The 18708-nt window shown below is 42.0% G+C and overlaps 1 long non-coding RNA gene across 5 annotated transcripts; it reads right to left on the reverse strand.

Moving 5' to 3' along the window:
- Window positions 1–2148: 2148 nt before the first annotated feature.
- LOC118914745 (uncharacterized) lies at window positions 2149–17326 on the reverse strand. 5 transcript variants are annotated; one of them, XR_005025740.2, is made up of 5 exons: window positions 17195–17326; window positions 16849–16942; window positions 7897–8043; window positions 2986–3095; window positions 2149–2427 (listed from the first exon to the last, which is right to left on the reverse strand). It is a non-coding gene; the product is annotated as an uncharacterized LOC118914745 (long non-coding RNA). The 5 variants fall into 5 exon arrangements; XR_005025741.2 differs by having other exon boundaries at window positions 2150–2427; window positions 16849–16910; window positions 17195–17293; XR_005025739.2 differs by lacking the exon at window positions 17195–17326 and having other exon boundaries at window positions 2151–2427; window positions 16849–17088.
- Between the last annotated feature and the right edge of the window lie 1382 nt (window positions 17327–18708).

The following is an 18708-nucleotide window of genomic DNA, read 5'->3' on the forward strand; positions in this document are numbered from 1 at the left end:
TTCCAGGTACCTTGAGAGCCTGAATGCATTTGTGTGTAATGTGCATGTGCTTCTGTAGTCCACACGGTCCATTCTCAGGAATTCTTTAAATAAATGTTGGCCTCAGGGTTATTTCTTGATTTCACTTGCATATCTTTTTTAACCCCTTTATTAAAGATGACCCAGAAAAATTAGAACAAGCATATATTTGAATACTGGGTGAAGAGGGGAGAGGATGATTTTCAAAGCCTCTAAAGAAAACAGAACTTGGTAATAAACACTATTGGACTTAATCTAAATGACGTGGACATTTAATGAGGTAGACATGAGTAAAAATGAAATAAAATGAGAGAGATGTAGGTTTTTATCCTTATTTTAGAAGCAAAATCTGTTTTGCACACACATTTTCACAATGAAACCCAAATACATAAAGGATGAAAGTAAAGATTCTCTCACCGAAATAAGGACATGGAACCCAGAGCCCCATCCAGTGTCTAAATCCAATTTAACCTCTAAGTTGATCCTGACATATCTCCATGGAAACTGAAGAGATCCTTGAAGCAGAGTATAAAAATCATGGACTGAAAACACACAACCATCTTATGGATATATTAACCTGAAAATTTGACCCCATTATGGTACTTAGTTTTTGATTGGCAACTGGGGACTATGAGGAACAGCTAGAAGTGTTTTGCCAAGGTCATCTCAGTTCCAGCATTCCTCAGCATATGTCCAGGTGACATGGATGCTGGAGTGTGAACCACAAGAGAGCAGAGCAAGTGACCAGCACCTTGGAAAACCAATCAATATAGTCAGATAAATTGAAGAAAAATCTGCATTTTAAAAAATGAGTGTTTTTTCTTTCTGAAGGCAAGTGAAGATAAATCTGAGGAGAAAAAAAATGTGCAAGCTCTCCCTGATCGCCTTATTTTTTTATATTGTTGAATAATACATGTTCATTTATATATATGTATATATTTACAAACCACCTCAAATTTTTGGAAGGAGGTGAGAAATGGGCAGTAGGGAAGGAAGGGTTGCGGTTCCAGATGGCGACACAGGGGGAATCCTGAACTCACGTCCTCCCAGAAACACACGGAAAAGCTGCGTATGGAACTCCCTCTGAAAATGAATTAAACACTAGCCGAGCACCTCCGACACGCTGGGCCAATGAGAGAAGGCAGGTAAGAGAGGCTGGGACACAGTCTTGCCATAAACCCCACCCTGGCATGGTGGCCTGGTCAGGGGGGAACTCAAAAGCCTGAGCTTCTCCCTGAGGAGGAAGGGTTTGAACCCCACATCCGGCACCAGCTTTTAGGACCCTCACCTGAGAGATGAGTCCGCAGAATCTCTAGCTTTGGCCCACAGGGTCCGGGCTGGAGACCTGCTGGCTCTCACGCTGAGAAACAGCTCTTAAAGGGCCCGCGCTCGACTCACCTGCTTCAGGCCCAGTGCGGAGGCGGCCGGAGTTAGCGTTAGTGTGGAAGAGGCTCGTTGGCTCGTCTTGGTGTGTCTCACGGGCAGGCAGCTGAGCTGACACACTTTCGGAGGCCTGCCTGGGGTGCCCTGGGTCGGAGCTGGCGGCAGTCTCTGTGCTCTCCTCTGCCCGCTCTGGCCAGGGAGCGTCATCTCCCTGCGCCCGGAGTCCCCGTATCTCCCTCCGAGGGGCGCTTTCATTCGTGTCGGGTGCCCCAATGTCTGCTGCTGCTGCCCAGGGGACACCGCTAGACCTCCTGGTACTGGTGGGCTCTCGCCTGCGGTTGTGGGCCTATATACTTGCACACTCTAAAGGCTCCTGCCTGAGGGCCTGGCTCCCGGGCAGCCGGAACATACGTGCTGAGGGAGATCCTCCCTTCCGGCTGGGCCGCAGCACAGCCTCAGCTGCTGGCGCTGTTAAAAATAATGTAGGCTGCTTGGACAATCACGAAGGTTAGAGAGACAGCCAAGAGCCGGGGCTGGGTTGGACACTAAGATCATGAGATCATTCCAAAGACTGGAGAGGTGGCTGTTTTATCGAATGCACAGAAACCAGCACAGTCTAGCAAAATGAAGAAATAAGGAAGGAGGGAGGAAAAACTCTGCAATGGCAAGATAGACCAAGAAAGGCTATGTGTCTGTAGCGCAGGAGCTGAGCTCCTGGCAGGTTCACACTGGATTCGGCAATGCGGAAAAATGACAACTGAGCATTAGAGGGTTCATACTAAGTTTTATTCCCCTGGCAGCCAGTGGTGTGCTGAAATCACATCCGCCAAAAAGGTCGTCCTTCTATAACAGCACAGACAGTAGTGACTCACTGCCAGCAAGTATGTAAGCGTGTGCCTGTGCACGGTGGGCCACAGTGTTACAAAGGTGTGAGGCAGCGCTGCACGTGCACAGTGGGTATACAAGCCTAAGTCAGCATCCAGGCGGGTGTCCTGGCAATAGTGACTCCATTTTCTCTACAGTGTGCTAGAGCAAATAAAGATCCAGAATCAAAATGGAATAAATTCAGGGAGAATTCAGACACTCACTCAAAACTACTTATTCAACGCTAACTTTGTCCCAGGGATTTCACGCCAGAGCACTGCCTGGGTGGTGCCTGCAAGCCGATGGAGTCAGGGTTGTCCTGTTGCAGCCTCGCAGAGGGCACCCTCTGGGGTCGTGCAGAAAGGTGGCCCTGAGTGGGCAACCCAGACTTGAATAATTTAACAAAGTAAGGTGAACTCTGTGGGAGCAAAGGGACAGTGAGTAAGACTGCCCAGGTGAGTTGGGCCACCTTACAGAGCAGGTGCTTGTGGAGTAGGTGACTTCAGGGAAGGAGTGGCAAAGTGCCAGGCAGAGAAGGGGAAGGGCCAGCCAGGTACTGCATAAGGGGACCGCATGTCAGAAATAGAAAACTTTTCTGACGCCTAAAATCTCTGTGCTCCACAGGATGTCTATTTTTAAAAATAAATCAACCTAGTGTGTAATTAAGTAACTTCTTAAAGTCACACAGTGGAAATACATGGAAAATCACTGAAAACTCACCTTAATCAAGGTGTAAGGTGGCCTGCTTTTTCATTTCAATAATAAGGATGACCAGCTCAGGAGCCCTCTCTGAATTGCTACCCCTCTCAGCCATATAGAAACATTCAATGCTGTGTATAAACATAAGTTTCCCATAAAGTTCCTGCATTTTATCCAACTTTTCTTCCCTTCTGAACAGCATCAGGAAGTCAAAAGGAGCCACTAGGGCAAGTCAGCAACTTAGTGGAATTTGATACAGGTTACAGTGCCCCCTTGCTTCAGAACTTAAAATCTAGGGGTGAGAACACCATCGAAAGAACAAAAAGGCATCCTACAGTATGGGAGAATATATTTGTAACAACATCCGACAAGGGGTTAACATCCAAAATACATAAAGAACTCACACACCTCAATACCCAAAAAGCAAATAACCCGATTAAAAAGTGGGCAGAGGATATGAACAGACAATTCTCCAAAGAAGAAATTCAGATGGCCAACAGGCATATGAAAAGATGTTCCACATCACTAATTATCAGGGAAATGCAAATAAAAACCACAATGAGATATCGCCTCACACCAGTTAGGATGGCCAGTAACAAAAAGACTAAGAACAACAAATGCTGGCGAGGATGTGGAGTAAGGGGAACCATCCTACACTGCTGGTGGGAATGTAAGCTAGTTCAACCATTGTGGAAAGCAATATGGAGGTTCCTCAAAAAACTAAAAATAGAAATACCATTTGACCCAGGAATTCCACTCCTAGGAATTTACCCAAAGAAAACAAGTTCTCAGATTCAGAAAGACATATGCACCCCTATGTTTACTGCAACTCTATTTACAATAGCCAAGATATGGAAGCAACCTAAGTGTCCATCAGTAGATGAATGGATAAAGAAGATGTATATTCCATATATACAATGGAATGTTATTCAGCCATAAGAAAGAAACAAATCCTACCATTTGCAACAACATGGATGGAGCTGGAGGACATTATGCTCAGTGAAATAAGCCAGGCAGAGAAAAACAAGTACCAAATGATTTCCCTCATCTGTGAAGTATAACAAAGCAAAACTGAAGGAACAAAACAGCCACAGACTCACAGACTCCAAGAAAGGACTAGCGGTTGCCAAGGGGGAGGGGGAGGGGAGGGCATGTGGGGAGGGAGGGAGAAGGGGATTGAGGGGTATTATGATTGGCACACATGGTGTGGGGGGTCACGGGGAGACAGTGTAGCACAGAGAAGGCAAATAGTGAATCTGTGGCACCTTACTACACTGATGGACAGTGGCTGCATTGGGGTATGGGTGGGGACTTGATAATATGGGTAAATGTAGTAACCACATTGTTTTTTCATGTGAAACCTTTATAAGAGTGTATATCAATAATAACTTAATACAAAAAATTTTTTTTTAATTTAGGGGTGAGAAAGGTTTGGGTAACAATTAGCTTCTGACTCACTCAATGATAAGGCATGAAATGCACAGCACTTGTACTGCAAAAAGATCATCTGGTCCACAAGCACCCACAGAACCCAGAATTTGCTGTTCTGCCTTCCCTAACAGAGGAACATTGAACAGAAGAAAAGGCAGCTTTCTTTACTAATTGCTCAACATAGACAGCATTTGCCTTAAGACTGAAGCAACTTAAAAGACTCAACTTACATGTAGACTTATGAAGAAAAAAACATAAACCAAAGGCTCTAGACCCTGATGTTTTAATCCTTCTTAAATAATTTGAACAATTGCAAGGCATATGTTCAAGGTATAGTATTTCCTTAGCCCCCATGATTTATAATCTGGGGCAGATGATAAATACACTAAATGTGCTCAAAACATCAGTTTTATCATTTAAACTTCTTTAAATCCACTCTAAGAAGTATATAGGGTTTCTCACGAGAAAGCATAGTATTGTTGCTAAGTTCATGGTCTCCGAAGTCAGGCCTTGGTTTAAATTCTACCCTCACCCCAACTACCTGAGTTGGGCACATCATTAAATCTCCCTAAACCACAGTCCCTTCAACTGCAAAATGAGACTGATAATAGTAACCACCTCACAGGGTTGTAGTGAGGATTAAATGAGATGATCTGTGCAAATAACCTTCCATACCTTAACCACTCAGTAACTCAAAACTATTTTCTCCTCATTTCGGTCCTGATATCTTCACTCTCAACTGATGGTGGAAAGAGAGGCTTATGAAAGTGCTTGGGTTCTGAATTTATTTTGAGCTACTCATGTTAATAGTCACAGACATCTCCTCTTTTACTCCTAGTGTTAGAAAGCCTTAAGCAATGAATTGCAGTAGAGACTACAAGGACACACTGTGAATGTATGCAAAAATATTTCCAAGAAGGAATAAAAGAGAGAAAGAGCAAAGGGATTTAAAAATAATTGAGAAGTGACAATTGTATTTAGCACAATTTTCCAGTTATCCATAGGGATCATTAAATATGGGGAGGAAGAATCAGGTGACTAGCACAAAGCCAGATTACAGTCTCCCTGCCTGTCTGCAGGTTTGGAGTTCACTGGAATCACACATAAATGTGTATGAAGTCATCTCTCCCAGATCAGTGCCAGGTCCTGCACCTCACCACCAATGGCATGCATCCAGGTTCACTTAGATATCCACGAAGCCACCTAACTCACCTAGGCAGTCTCAATGAGTCTAGGCAGGGAATAGATGCATTAAAGGGGGAAAGAAGAGGCACTGTTTGGGAGAAGAGGAGTCAATAAAAATTTAAACCCCTGTCCCCAAACCTCAGTCAATGGTAAGCTGTTGGCTGCCGCTTACTGTCCTTGATTTTAACTTTTCTTCTTTCCTAGTAAGAAAAGTGTCCCATGATGGAGAAATGACTTGACATGGGAAAGTGCTTGACTGGTAACCAGTCATTTTATCTCCAGCTGTGTAGCATATTCATCTTAAAAACCTTTGGGAGGTTGTATTGGAAGCTGTGGTTTCATTTCAAAGGAAACAAAAAAGCGGGGGTGGAGGAGTGGGAGACAAATAGGAAAACCTCTTCCTGTTGTCTTTAGACTTATACAAAAGGAGAGCACACAAAATAAATTACACAAATGAAATAGGTTCAAGGGCAGTAAGGATCACAGTTTCTAAAGGATAATGAAAGGTCAGTGACTTCAGAATACAGAAGCCTGTATCTACTGTTGACTTCAGCTGTGACTCATCATGAAACACGGAAGAGGGTCTCAGAAACTCTATAACATGAAGATTTGAATGACTGGCCAACCCACATTATATACGAGTTCATTTCAGAGACTCAGAATGAAAATCATGAACATCTATTACTGAAAAGACAAAGGGTTCCCTGCTAAGACTAAACTAGTGTAAATAAAAAATAAATACATAAATAAACATTCACATTTGGATGTTAATTGAGTATCCCAGATTAAAGGAATTTATTAAAAATTATTGGGAAGAAAAATCTGTAGCTTGACTCATGGTAAAAAGAGACGGTTTCTATAAAAAGACATAAAATCATAGAGATTCAGTGACTTTCACTGACCTGGTTGAATTTAAATGCTTCTTCCCCTTCCTCCTACAAGGGAAGTCCTTGAGAAATTGCAGACTGTCACCATCTGTTCAGCAAAACATGTTCAGCAAAAATATTCAACATAATATTTTCCACATGTTGCTTTTTTCTTTTAATTTTGAAGACAAATCAATCTTTTCCTAGCCAAAATGCTTTACTATAACCATTGTTCAAGGAAATTAGATAGGAACTCTGTTTTGATCCCACTCTTCTCCCTATCCACTCCCTACCACCAAATCCTTTACATTTTCAACATCAATGTCTGGCTTACAGCTGAGAAGAAACTAGTAATTTGGCTCCTTTTCTGATCAGAACAAGAGTCCATACTTCCTAAGAGTGTAGAACTGCTCTGAAGATCATCTTCCATCTAATTGCAAAGTCACATCTCCCCATTTCCCTCGACAGGATCCCCAAAGGGACCCACCAACAACACGACCAAGGCCAAGAGTACCATCACCACCTGGGTATGTGAAGGCACAAGGAGGATATGGCCATCTACAATCCAGGGAGTGGAACCTCAGAGGACACCAACCCTGGCGACACCATGATCTCAGCAGTCTGGCCTCCCAAACTGTGGTGAAACCACCCAGTCTGTAGTACATCGGCATGGCAGCCCTAGCAAACTAATGTAGTGGGTAACCTCCAAACCCTTCTCTCTGTGAACGTCACAACAAAAAGACAGCATTTGTATCTGTTTTTCCACCGATGTTAGCAACACGTCAGCAGTGTCTGGCACAACAGATGTTCAATAATATTTGTTGAATCAATGAATGAGCACTATTATCCTTTCAGTTAATTCAAGATATAACATAATTCATTTTACCACCCCAAATAGAAAATCAAACTGAAAAAGTAACTTCCTTATTTAAACAAAAAAATTATTCATTTATATGGTAGGTAATTTCTAGTAATTGTTAGAAAAAAATTTAGGTCAAAATAGCAGAGTTAAAAAAGATGCTAGGTAATTTCTAGTCATTGTTAAAAAAAATTTAAGGTCAAAATATCAACAAGTCACAAAAGTCAGTATTTCTAAAAATGTCCATGAGTTGCTTTCTTGAGGTAAAAGCCTCAGATTATGGAGAGGTGAATGACATTAGTATTTGATTTGAATTTGCATGCATGTTTCCATAGCCAGAGTCCTCCTAAAATTCAAAGCGTTGTGGTTTTTCTATCATTTTATTGATCACTCCCAAATCCTGCTGAAGCTGTTAGAAATAAAATTACCTCAATTTTGTAACTGAAAAGTCAAAGAATGATCTTCAGTACTGGAGGGCAGGCTCATATAAAATTTGAAGGGAGGGTTGAAATATTAGGTTAGCCAAAAAAGGTCTCATGAAGATGAGTTAGGAGGCTGAGCATATGAGAAAACATTGAAAGACTCTCTTACCTTCTGGAACAGTATCTGGAGCTCTAGATTCAAACAACCTGGCTTGCAATCACGGCTCAGCTCCTTATTCACTGTGTGAATTTAAGCAAATTTCCCAAGTTTTCTGTGTCTCAATTTCTTTATCTGTCAATGAAGGTAATTACTTAACTTGCAGAGTTGTAAGGAGTTCATGCAAAAAAAGAGAAAAAACATGTTAAGTGCTCAAAACAGTGTCTGACATACAAGAATTCAATAAATATTACGTTTTATCATTTTTGTTGTTGTTATGACTTGATTTCAACATTGTAATAATGAGACTAATGCCAGACCACCTCACTGGATTGTTGTGGAAATCAGGTAAGATGTATGACGCGTTAATACAACTCCCGAGAAAGATTTAAATGATATGGGCCTCGTGACTCTTCCTGAAAGATGTATGACGAGCCCTTGAAACCTGGATCACGGTAAGTACTAAATATATGCTTCCTGTTCTTGCTGTTTTAAACAGGTAAAATTTTTATTTTCTTAAGAATTGCAACAGCATTCCTCTTAGAAAAGTAGATACTGGGAGTAGAAAGTGAGATCCTAAGGGCAGGGATGTACGTCTACACTAATCTAAGCCAAAAAGAAATGAGAGCCAGTTAAGCTGCCCTGAGCTTAAAAACAAAAGGGTGGGGGACTGGGAGAAAAGGAGAGCTCATGAGAAAAAAAAGGGAAGAAGGAGGGATGATCCAAGGAGATGTTCTGAGGCTAGGGATTGTATAGTGTGAGGGAACTGGACATGTTCTTTAAGGATAAGATGGTGGAAACATTTTACACACTCAGATACCTGAAATTCAATTGGAAATCATTTGTTTTGTTGTGACATGAACCTGTCTTCTGTCTGCCCATGCCACCAAAATCTTTAGTAAAGACAATTATACTCAAAAGTGCTTTGTATGCATAAGTCTTGTGCAAATTGGGAAGGGTTTGGCAAGCCAGAAGGACCATGCCAACTCCACAGGAATTTGGGGAAATATGAGAGGACTTTGGGCTTCTATAGGGAACACTCAGAGCCTTTTGACTATCCTTCCTAGTTTGCTGCCATCTGGATGACACCATTAGTAGTAAGGACCACAGCGTTTGAAGGGTGCGTGTGTGTGTGTGTGTGTGTGTGTCTGTGTGTGTCTGTGTGTGTCTGTGTTTTGGTGGTAGAGGGGAGTGGACATTATGGGGACCTTACACAGTGGTGAGGACTGGTTAGTCTCTGTAAGACTTTTGTCTGAGGCTGGAGCTTGAAGTACACATGGCAGGTCGTCAGGAAGATATAAAGTGGGAATGAGCAAGTACAATCTGGAACCCACAAGAACAGGGACAGACTGGAACCCGTATCAGTTATACCTGCCTCTAACCTTGATGATGTGGGCGTCCTGCCTAAAGAAGCCAGGGCCCTTTGTCACAGAACTAAATACACATGTGGTCCAAGAGTCAAAGAACTTGAAGGAGGATCCCAGGAAAGGTGGCTGCTATCCCCTGCCAATGAGATAAGATACTATATAGCAACAATTCGTGTCAGTGGGGGCTACAAGAGCGCATGCCCTGATTTTCCAAGCATAAACCCCAAATGGTTGCTCTTCTGCTTTCAACCCCTAAACCTATTGCAGACATGTCTCTGGTGGCCCACCCCAACCAGACACATTCAGGGATTTCTAGAAAAAGTAATTCAACCTGAACAAATTGACATATAACACCACATTAATAATTCTCACTACCATCTGAGCTAGATATTACATCCCCACTTATGATTGAGAAAAATGAGGTATGGGTCAAAGAAGCTAACTTGCCTGTAGTCACAGCTTGTAAATGGCAGAGCCAAAATTCCAAATGCCTCTACTCTCTCTAAATAGACCTATTAAGGAGCAGTGGTTCAAATGGGAATAGTGATTTAATCACTGTCTCAAAAAGAAGCTGTAGCATTATTCATTTTTTTAACAATAATTCCTTATAAATGCAAACCACCTTTGAGTTTTCAATATTGTTTCTTGAACTTTTCCTCTGGATTCTCAGAACAACACTGTGGAAAAGGGTAGGTGAGGTTATTGTCTACATTCTACAGATGAGGAACTTAATTCTTATTCATACTTGCCTAAAACCACACAGCCACTGGCAGAGCCAGCTCTGGAATTCAAGTCTCCTAACTTAGCCTATTACTCCAGAGCCCCATTCAAATAAAAGTAGCTGCCAGAGCTGATAAATCAGCCAGGGAGGAAAGGAAAGGAAAAATGAAAAAGACCATAAACAATAGTAGATATGCCAACGGTTCTGCTAAAATATTTTAAACACAATACCACAGACTTGCTCATAGCCTGGCAAATGAACTTACCCACCTCATCCTTTACCACATCCCTATCCCAGTGATAGTGAGAACCAAAACAATTCCCTGATAGCTGACATAGTTTGCCATGTCCCAACGCTAGGTTCTGAGTCTTCCTTGGTTCTAAGGATGGGAGGTAGGCACTGAGTCAATCCATTTTAGGGAGAAACAATGTTGCCATCTATGAAAGGAGTCAAAATCCTATCTTCATTTTACCAAAAAAACTGAAGTTTTCCATCTTGTCCAGACTTCAAGAGAATTTTTTTTTCAGAATATGTATTTTTTTTATTAAGGTATCATTGATATATACTCTTACAAAGGTTTCACATGAAAAACAATGTGGTTACTACATTCACCCATATTATCAATTCCCCCCACACCCCATTGCAGTCACTGCCCATCAGTGAAGTAAGATATCACAGTCAGGACTTGTCTTCTCTGTACTACACTGTCTTCCCCGTGACTCCCCCACACCATGTGTGCCAATCATAACATCCCTCAATCCCCTTCTCCCTCCCTCCCCAACCACCCTCCCCCACCCCTCCCCTTTGATAAACACTAGTCCCTTTCCAAGAGAAATTTAACTGTTTTGATTATTATAGCTATATTTTATTCATTCCTTCTACAAACATTTGTGGAAATTCTATCATGGGTAATCAGAGTGTAAGGCACTCTGTGGACACAACATGAAGCAAACATAGATATACATCAAACAAATATCCTCAAATGTATATATAATAAAACAATATATAATCAAACATATATCCTCAAGGAGCCTGTAGGAAATAAGTTGGTAAGACATGAACATAAATCTATGTATCATGAGATATCATGGCAAAAATTACAGTTCAAGGGTTATGGGAGTTCAGTTAGAGATAATTACTTCTGCTTAGGGAAAATAAAGGAAGCCTATGAAGCTAGAACTTGAAGATAGCCTAAACAAAGCAGCTTTGAGAATCTAGACTCATCTAGATTGGCTGGAGCATTGACCATGTGAGGTGGAAAAGTAAATAATGTTATTAGAACGGCAGGTTGGGAATAGCAGGAAATAAAAGGAGAAATTGGAGCCAGATTGTAGTGGGCCTTCAAGGTCTTGATAAGGAATTCGAAACTGTGTGCAGACAAAGGAAGTTCTCAAAGAGTTTGGGGGCAATTTAAGACACTTGGGCTAACTATATTTTGCAAAGTTTAAAGAAAAGCAAATCTCAACTAATTTACAGTCAATCAGTTTTCAATCCTAATTGTGTGCCATGGAATAAATAAAGATTTAATTATTTTTAATCAAAGGTAACTTATTAACTCTGGCAATTATCCCTTCTGACTAGTTAGTTCCTCATCCTCAATAATGAATGCCTGGGTTAGGATAGAGAAAAAGCAAGAAAGAGAAAATGCCCTTCCTCTTGGTGACTAGATCCCACATTCAGCTTAATTTGCTCAGGCCACGGGTAATACTGCCTTGTCGTCTTCAATTATAGTTTTCTATAAGCTGATGGCTCTGAATTGGAAGAGAAATCCCTAGCTTATCTGTAAGTTCTAGTACAGGGAAAATAAAAACAGGCAAATCAGTACCTAATTTTCTGATGGAGAAAATCCATTACAAGGATGGTTGCCTCTGAAAGTATCTCAACAGGAGTCACATCAAGTCTTTTCATTTCAATGACCAGGAAAATAAATAAACTTGACCTAGACAGCTCATGAAATTAGCCATCCCTGCATCATCCAGAAGTCCTATGATAATGTCCCAAGTTAGAGTGGCTGAATTACACTCATATGAAACTTAATCCTCATGGGAGAAAAGAAATCAAGCCATTATACTGGCCCTGTTTCCTAATAAAGATCACAGCCTGAGACTATGAAAGAATAGGGGAAATTTGTAATTGCTCCTTTGAATATGCATTTCTATATACAAATATACAAGTCTATTAGGAATATTATTTTTATTATATTAACTTAATGCAATATTATTTAATATTATTATATTGTTTTTAATTAAAGTAACACAACTTTCTTCCTGAAAAGTGAAAATTACTCCCAACACCACCTTGCAAAGACCAATAGGCAAATATCCAATTATCACAATGACTCATTTTTCTAGAAAAAATAGAGATTGTAATACAGACCACCATTCTCCAATCAGGTACAATATACTGTTGACCCTTGAACAGCACAGTTTTGCACTGCACAGGTCCACTTGTATAAGGATTTTTTCTATAATTATATTGTAAAATTTTTTGGAGATATGCAATAATTTGAAAAAACATTTTCTTTTTCCTAACTTATTTTATTGTAAGAATACAGTATATAATACATACACAAAATATGTGTTAATTGACTGCTTATGCTATAAATAAGGCTTCTGGTCAACTGTAGGCTATTAGTAAGTTAAGTTTTTGAGCCAAAAGTTATATGCAGATTTTCAGCTGCATGGGGTCTGGGGGGTTGGCACTACTAAGTACCAAGTTGTTCAAGGGTCAAGTGTACATAGATGATGACATCCAGCATTTATTTAATTTAAAATTTTCAAACATTTAGTTATTACTTAGGGCTACAACCACTTTATAAATACCATTATCTTCTTTGTTGGGGGTGAAAAGGCAGAATTAGAACCCCAAAGACTGGAGGACTGGAGAGTGCCCAAAGAAAGGAGAGAAAGGTATAGAAATAGAGATGGGATCTCTGGACCAGACAGACCAGCAAGCAGGAGTGTTGGAGGATTTGGGTCTTCTCCATGCCTGAACACTACTCCCCACGAACAAACAAACCCACCCCTAGTCCACCTTTAAGTTTTTTATTTAGTCTTTACTATTATTCTCCTAATATGAATACTATTTTTTATCAATGAATCCTTCTTATCCTGTGGATCAAACTTACTGGATTCAAAGAATAAACAAATGAAAACACAATTCTACTTCTAGCAAAACTGCGGAAAAACACATTCCTTTAAGGTTAAAATTAAACAGCCTCATCTATTTTTTTTTCAAGGCTGCAAACACTGGTTCTGTCTCAAGTCTTCCCTGGCTGCCCTGCAAATTTATACCAGTCCCCAGAGGCCTCTGTGCGGCGAGGAACAAGCAGAAGGAAAATGGAACAAATGACCCACAGCTCCAGCACTTTGTTTCCAGGAGCAACTGGTGTCCACTTCCAGAATCTCTGAGGCTGGGAATAATGGGAACTAGTAAGGGGAACTATGTGGTCCAGAAAAAAAATATGTATGGACCTGAATGGCTTGTCATAATTACATTTCTCTACTGAGCCAACATACTGCCTCTTTTCAGTTTACCAGATTTTGCCTAACCTCATCCACATTTACAAGACTATGGAAAAACAGGAGGGCCTTTCAAGAGGAAATTCATTCATGTTTCGGACTCAAGCAGAATTGGGAACCTTTAATAGCACTGTCATTATCCTGCAGGGCACACCACAGAGCAGCCAGAGAGCTCTCCCTCAACAGGCACAGAATTTCCTCTGGAATTTAGAGCAGAAACCTTAAACACACATCGCCATAAGAACCAGATTACATAATGTCTCCATCACCCTCCTGACAGCTACAATTTTGAGTCAAACCCTGGTTTAAATATGAAACCGGAAGCTCCGTGTTTCCCCTCTGACTATGTGGCAGGCTAAGTCAAGCTCTCCAGGCCTGTCAGTTGGGAGATCTGAGTTGCTCCCACAGTCACTAATTTAGCATGAGCCCAAATGACGGGGTAATTAAAAGCAGCACTGCAGAGACCCACTTCAGGACCAGATGTTCTCCTTGTTTAACCATTGCCCACATAAAGAACAGAAATAGCCCCCACCCCTTTAATTTTTCCTTTTCTTTATCCTCCCCAGCTAATTTCCGGCTTCTGATCTTTCAATCCCACAAAATAAAATAAAAATAAAAGTCCTGTTACCGAAAGATGACATGTTATGGAACACATGCCTGTAAGTCGTACTCTGCCCTTGCAGTCTCCTCTTTGTACTTCTTGAAGCTTCCAGCTCAGAGGACTTTAGGTTGCCCTGGCAACCTCACATGACTAACAGCTCTATAGAGCCCCACCTATCTGCAAGGACTTGAATTTGAGTCAACACGGACCACCCCAGCACTTAGAAGCCCAGAGACTAAGTAAATAGCATTACTTTTTGGTTTTTTAGGAGCCAAAGACTGGCCAAATGAGACATCCCCTCCCCTTTTACAGCCCAAAAGACAGGACAAATAAAAGTCTCCACCCTAACTTCTAGAGATCCCTGGCTAAGAAGGCCATGGGTCATCTGGTAAATAAAGAAGAGGTCTTCTCTTCATTTTCCTGGCTACTGGACAAATAACAAGGCAGGAAAAAAGGGAAGTTGAGCTAACAACTTAAATTTTCTAAAAATGGAAATGCAATGTTATACAGCTAACTTATACTATATAACTTACCAAATTAGATGAACTAGCTTTCTTATGTCCTTTGGGATCCAGGGTCTAGTCACTAAACTGCAGGCTTCCCTAGCATTAAAACACCAAAGAGCTTGAGGACTATCTTGGACATCAAGAGAGATAGACAAGTCACTTTTAGCTCTCTGAAGTAATTTCTTAACCTGCAGTAGGGAATAATCTTTGCTTTCTTCTCTTCAGGTATTTGTCTCTGCAAACTTCACTCTCACCAACAATTTCTAGGCATGTACAGTTCCAGGTTTTTAAAATCAGTGGTGTTAACAAATCCTGAGTATTTCCAAACAGGTATAGTCCTTTTAAAAATAAATACATCTAAATGTGTAACACATGATTGTTCACATGGGATTTTTTTATTTTCTCCGTGTAATCAGACAAGATCCTTCCATTCTGGCCTTCAGTAATCCCTTTTAGATCATTAAACTTTTGCTAGGGTCAGGTAGATTGATTCAAGCCACTGCCTATGAACGACCAATCTGAAAATAGGAGAAAGACATTGTACTATTAGCCCTAGTAACAGGTAATACAGGGTCGACAAAACAGGAACCCATATGATCTTTTATATAGATGTTTACTGGAGTTGCAGTCCCATATAGCTACCACATATACCAGCAGATGAGGTGCCCGCCTCCAATTTAGAAAGAATTCCACAAGGACCCCGAGTTTTATGGCATCTATTCTCTGGTCTTTTTAAATTCATTTTAACAGATGTAAAATATTAAGCTCAGAGAGGCTATGTGGGTTTTCTGGGGCCACACAGTTGTCTCAATGGAGGATGTAGGGAAATGGCAGAAAAGAGTCTGAATATCAAAACAGCTGTCCCATCCTAGTCCTTTAACATGTGTAGACTACATCATTTTATAGGTCTGGCTGCAACCATTTCTTTACCTGCAACATGGTCCACTCCATCTGTGAGAAAATGGAAAATGAGGGGCAGTGACCTCAGAAACAACGTCCTCCTCCAAATGCAATTTCTTGTCCACCTAAGACCTTTACAGCAGGGCAGGTGGTGTAAGGCGTACCAAGGAGCCTTTCAAAGCAGGAACCCCGGCCTGTGGGTCACTCTGGATCGTATCCAAATTGGGTTCCACCCACGGTGAAAACCAATCTGTTTATGGGTACGCTTTTATGATGTGACAGAACGTCTGCGAGAGAGGGAGCTCAAGTTCCCGCCTGCCCGCTAAGTAACCCGCCACAAAGGTGCACACACACGCTCCGAGACAGAAAAAGGCTTCACGGGCCTTCCCCCTTCCCGGGCCTGCACTGAACTGTGCTTTAATTGCATCAAAGGGCTCTTCTCAATGGGGCTTCAGAGCCCCGAGAGCGGCGTTCCCGGCGAGGGTTCCTTTCCGGCTTGCCAGCATTCCTCCGCACCGGCAGGGACGGGGCCGGGGCTCCTGCGCGAGGGCCCGAGGCTCATTTCCATTCCTCGCGCATACAGCCTCCGTTGTGCGGGCCGGGCCTGCCGAGGGCAGCCGCGGCTGCCGGCGAACAAAGCCCCATTCATCCGGCCGGCTTCCCCCCGGCCGCGCGCGGCCGCAGATGGGCAGCCCCCGCACGCCAGCCTGCAGACCCGGGCGCGCGGCCCGGCGCGCACAGGGCGCGATTCGGAAGACGGTTGCGGCCCCGGCCACCCCGGCTCCTTTTACGGCGGGCTCCACCAGGAGGAGCCGCCGCAACCCGCTTTCATTCCTGGGCCCGGGGACTGCGGACACCGAGTCTGTTCAGCGGGGAAATCCTGTTTACTCGCGGCTCGCTGTGAACGAAGACGCCCGCCTCCACCCCTGTCCCTCGGGATGGTACGGCCCGAAGTGCCCCAGGTTATGCGAGGACTTTGTTTCTCCTCGCCGCCTCCGAAATCCCGACGAAAGGGTCACTTCCTGACTTTTGTGTCTCTTCAGTCCAGTGCCTTGGAAGTTCTTACCCTCTTTTTGTGACCAAGTACATAACTGCAAGCCTTCTCTATAACTTTTTTCAGGACTTAAAACAGTCCTGTAGGTTGAAGTTTGGGACTGTGGCTTCACAACAAAGACCAGTTTTTCCTACCCCATCTCACTCCTGGGGAAAAGAAAAACAGAGAAGAAAGCGCACTTGTTCACCACCCTCGTCAGCTTCCAAGCACATTTCCTCTGCCCCACACATGAGACCAACAACAGGTTAAGGCTACCGAGAGCCCAAAAGTCAAATAAAAGGGCTGCAGACTTACTTTTCCTTAACTTCCAGGCAGCTGGGATGGAGGGAGCTGGGGCTTGATTCCTCGTCCACAATCTAAAGCAGAAACAGGCAACAGATCCACATTCCTAGGGTGTGGATGGATTAAACCGGGAATGGCAGAATCAAAGAACACGAGATACAGGAAGACCTATCAATCCTAACTCATTAATTTTTACAAACAAGCAGATAAGATCTAAGAGAGGAAATGACTTGCCCACCCTCAGAAAGAAGCTGTTTCGTCTTAGCAAAACTTGCTCTCAAACTTCTAGAATAACCTTAAAAATGATTTTCCACAAGAATATCTCCAAGGAAAGTATCCTTAAAAATACATATCTTACATCTTATTTCTTTCTCTGTGTCAGAAAGGGCCTCCCCTTGAGTTGGTGGGGAAAAGGTGGAAGCTCAGGTTTGAAAAGAGGATTAGGAGAGCGTCTTCAAGTATATTCACAAAGAATGCGCCCTGTGTTTATTTCCTGCATTTTGAACATTGCTGACCTCTCTCCTCAAAGTGAAGTATTGCATCCTTGATGTGGTTAAAAACACAACAAAGTAAAAACTGGTTGCTCACCAGTTTATGACTTTTTTCCTCTTGCTAGCAAAAAACCTTCAGAACCTTAAAACGGAGATAGGGTTACTTTGCAGCAGTTGTTTGTAAAGGTATCAAAGAATCAGAGTATACACAGCGGAAAAAGGGAGAGAATGCTTGCCACATACCAGGCACTAGTCTAAGCACTTGATATTCATTATTACCTCATTTAATCCTCCCAATAATTTATGAGGTTTATTATTAATCTACTCCCATTTGCCAGAAAAAGAAATCAAGGCTGAGAGAGATTAACTTGTCTGAGAGTCTGATGCCTGGGCCCGATATCTTTCACACTAGAATTCACTGAAACTCTATGCATAGACTCATGGGAACACACCCTGGGCCCAGAGATGTGGAGCAGAGAGCCAGGGAAGGTCCGGCCAGACATAGTCTTTCTTTGTGTTTCTGAAAGGGGGTCACACTGGCATACCTGAAGGCTATAATGAGGGAGAAATAGTTTTCATCTTGCCCTGTTTGGAAAGAGAAAGCGCCCATCTGAGGACTTACTAACTTAACACTGAAACTCCCCTGACAGTGTGCAAAATAGTGTAAATTGATAGTCACTACCTATTCTGAGCTGCCCTGTGATTTTATCTTTTAAGCAATGATCTGTAAACAATAATAGTTTCTCTGTTTGCTGCATCAAACAAAACTTGGGTTCAAGATCCGCCATTTCCAAGATTTAAGATTTGGGGAATTTATTTAAGTACCATAAATCTCAGTTTCATCACCTGTAAACTGCAGAAAATAAGATTATCTACCTCACTGGGATGTTGTGAGGATAAATGAGGTTGTCCATGTAAATGTTCTCAATATTATTTATCCTACAGTAAACATTTTCAATCCATGTTCACTACGTTATGTTGTGGTTAAAAAAAAATCCTAATTATAATACATTTATTTCTTACTCTCTGTATGCCCATCCTAGGTCAGTAGGAAACTGCTCAACTCTCTTTACTGATACTCTCTTTACTCAAGTTTTGCCTGTTGTCATTAAAGAAGGGACAAGAGAGTTTAGGAGGTTAATTATACTAGTAACGAAATGCTCAGCCTGGAAGCAACACAGATCACTTTCCCTTATAATTCATCATCTAGAACTAATCCACTCACTCCCATCTTGCACCCCATCTACATCAAGGCCAGGAAGTACAATCCTACTGTGTGCTCAGAATGAGGGAGAAGGAAGATTCAAAATGCATGGTGACCAGCACTAATGACTCAATAAACAACTGCTATTCTTCTCCTTTAAGAGAGCAAATACCAGTA

Source organism: Manis pentadactyla, chromosome 11, assembly GCF_030020395.1.
Source record: "Manis pentadactyla isolate mManPen7 chromosome 11, mManPen7.hap1, whole genome shotgun sequence".
NCBI lineage: Eukaryota > Metazoa > Chordata > Mammalia > Pholidota > Manidae > Manis > Manis pentadactyla.